The sequence below is a fragment of the Mirounga leonina genome, unplaced genomic scaffold, assembly GCF_011800145.1.
Source record: "Mirounga leonina isolate KUSES-001 unplaced genomic scaffold, KU_Mleo_1.0 Mir_101414, whole genome shotgun sequence".
In the NCBI taxonomy this organism is placed as follows: Eukaryota; Metazoa; Chordata; class Mammalia; order Carnivora; family Phocidae; genus Mirounga; species Mirounga leonina.
The window spans coordinates 2,627,901-2,630,712 of record NW_023270121.1 but is presented as its reverse complement, the minus strand read 5'-3'; positions in this window follow the sequence as shown (position 1 = coordinate 2,630,712).

Here is a 2,812-nt window from a genome sequence, read left to right as displayed (position 1 = left end):
CCTTTCTTCTTTAACTCCTCTCTGCCACCCCTCTGTCCTGCTCCTTCCAGCTCTGAGTGGGACAGGAGGCCTTATGCCGCATCTTCAGCCTAGCATGTGCTGGGCTCTGTGTTGGGTGCTGGGGAAATGATGAAGACTAAGGCAAGTTTGTTGCCCCCTAGGCTCTCACAGTCTAGGCAGGGACAGAGAAGAGTCTGAGATGAACAAACTAGTAGAGTAGGGGACAGAAATTGTCACGGGTGTACAATGACATTAAGTGTGATAAACCTATAATTGAGACATGTGCAAAGTGATGTGATAGCAAAGGCAGGCAAACCAGATCTGCCTGGGGTGGGCTGAGGGGAACTTCTCAGCAGCAAAGATGGATACAGTTTCAACAGTCCAGGAAAGGATGGAAAGGAATACAGGGTAGAGTAAATATATCTGTGCAAAGCCACCAAAGTATGAAAGGAAGAGCAAGAAGTTCAGTATGTCTAGAATGAGTCATGAGGTGAATGTTTAAAACTAGGCTGAGGACATAGATGGGGCCTGCTTGTGAGGGACATAGTATGCCCCGCTGAGAGCTCGGACTATACTCTTTGCCAAGAGGGGGGCCGGTAAAGGGTTTTTTGTTTGGTTTGGTTTTTAAGAAAACAACCCTAGAAGAATATATTCCTCTGTGCTCTCTCTCACCTCTCTCTCCATCTCTCTCTCTTTCTCTCTCTCTCTCTCTCTCTCTCACACACACACACACTGAATAGATTTACTGTTTCTTAACACGTGAGTTTAGAGTAAACTTCTATATCTGATTTCAAAGGCCTCACAATCTGGCCATACTCGATTTATCCAGTTTTGTTCCCTATCACTCTCTTGATCCCTCTAACCAGTTAGCCCATCCCCATCCCCCTCTGACCTAACAATGAGCTCTTGTTTATGTCATTTCCCTTGCCTGAGAACGGACCATGGCCTACCTCTTCCCACAGAACATTCACAGGGTCCTCACAGTTTATACCATAGCTTTTGGAATTTTATGTGGTCTTGTACTGTTTTCTAATTGTTTGTGTCCCTCTTATCTCCCTTCCTAAACATAAACCCTCTGGGAGCTGGAGAGTAAGCTTCATTAGATGAAGGATCACACAGTCCATATTCACCTCTGTTCCCCCTTCTTAGCTTATAGTAGATGCCCAGTGAAGGCTAATTCCCTAAACGCACACAGTTGTAATCAAGAACATTTTTGTTGAGGGGCGCCTGGGTGCCTCAGTCGGTTAGGCGGCTGCTTTCGGCTCAGGTCATGATCCCAGGGACCCTGCTTCTCTCTCTCCCTCTGCTCCCCCTGCTTGTGTGCTCACTCTCTCTCTGTCAAATAAATAAAATCTTTTTAAAAAAAGAACATTTCTGTTGAATGTCTGCCTCCTCCATTCCACGGGGGCAAGGATTTTTGTCTTTTTTGCTCACTGATGTTTCTCAAGTACCTAAAAGAGTGTGTAGCACATAATAGACACTCAATAAATATTGTTGAATCAATTATGTGTTACGATGTCAGGGACTTTTGTCTTTGTCCACCCTCCTTAACACAGTAGAAGCATGATAAATTTATTGAATAAATGAGGCCAAGATCATGTCTTCAGTCTTTTATACCATTATCACACTGTTAGACACTCAATACATATTTCTTTTTTTTTAAAGGTTTTATTTATTTATTTGAGAGAGAGAGAGAGAGCACATGAGAGGGGGGAGGGTCAGAGGGAGAAGCAGACTCCTCGCTGAGCAAGGAGCCCGATGCGGGACTCGATTCCCGGACTCCAGGATCATGACCTGAGCCGAAGGCAGTTGCTCAACCAACTGAGCCACCCAGGCACCCTCAATACATATTTCTGATTGGTGGATTGGACATGAACCAGGCTTGCTACTGAACTTTATATTAACAGAAGCACAATTCTTCCCTTTGTAACTGAGAAGGTGTTGCCAGTTTGCTTGCACACACAGGGAAGAAACCCTTTCTACAGCATCTAAACAAAATTCTTCCACAATCACTGATTTTTCAAGGACAAAAATGTCCACTCTGAGAGCCGGGAGAGTGTAGGAAGCTGGTCCGTATACTCTCATTAACAGATACTAAAAAGAAAGCTTGTGGGCGCCTGGGTGGCTCAGTCGTTGGGCGTCTGCCTTCGGCTCAGGTCATGATCCCAGGGTCCTGGGATCGAGTCCCACATCGGGCTCCCTGCTCGGCGGGAAGCCTGCTTCTCCCTCTCCCACTCCCCCTGCTTGTGTTCCTGCTCTCACTGTCTCTCTCTGTCAAATAAATAAATAAAATCTTAAAATAAAATAAAATAAAATAAAAAGAAAGCTTGCTTAGCGAAGCATATCCCTCCGTCAGAGGTCACTGGGAAACAGCTTAGCCGCAGCTATAACTTTGCCATACACAGATCATCGAGGTTTGCTTAAACAACCTCCCACTAAAGCCTCTCTAAGCATGCTTTCCCTCCACTCTTATTACAGGAAATCGGTCTTGATCCTTCAGGCAAAAAGTGCATGGTAATTTTTGTAAACAACATAATCTTATCAGAAACTGAAGTCCATGGACGTTAGATCATCAGTGAGAGAGTTTCAAAATGTGTTTGACCCTGTGTCTATGGATGGCAAGGCAACTCCGAGTTGGGAAGTACGAAGGAATTACTGGGGAAATCTCTAGGGAATGTCAAAGTCGGCTACAATCTGCCCCTCTCCTTGGATTTTTCAAAATTCCTTTTCATTCAATCCTGATGTCATGCTGAGTCATAAGAAGGGTTCTTCAGTACACCACATCTCTGGAGGCCCTGCAGGCAGCCTCTGT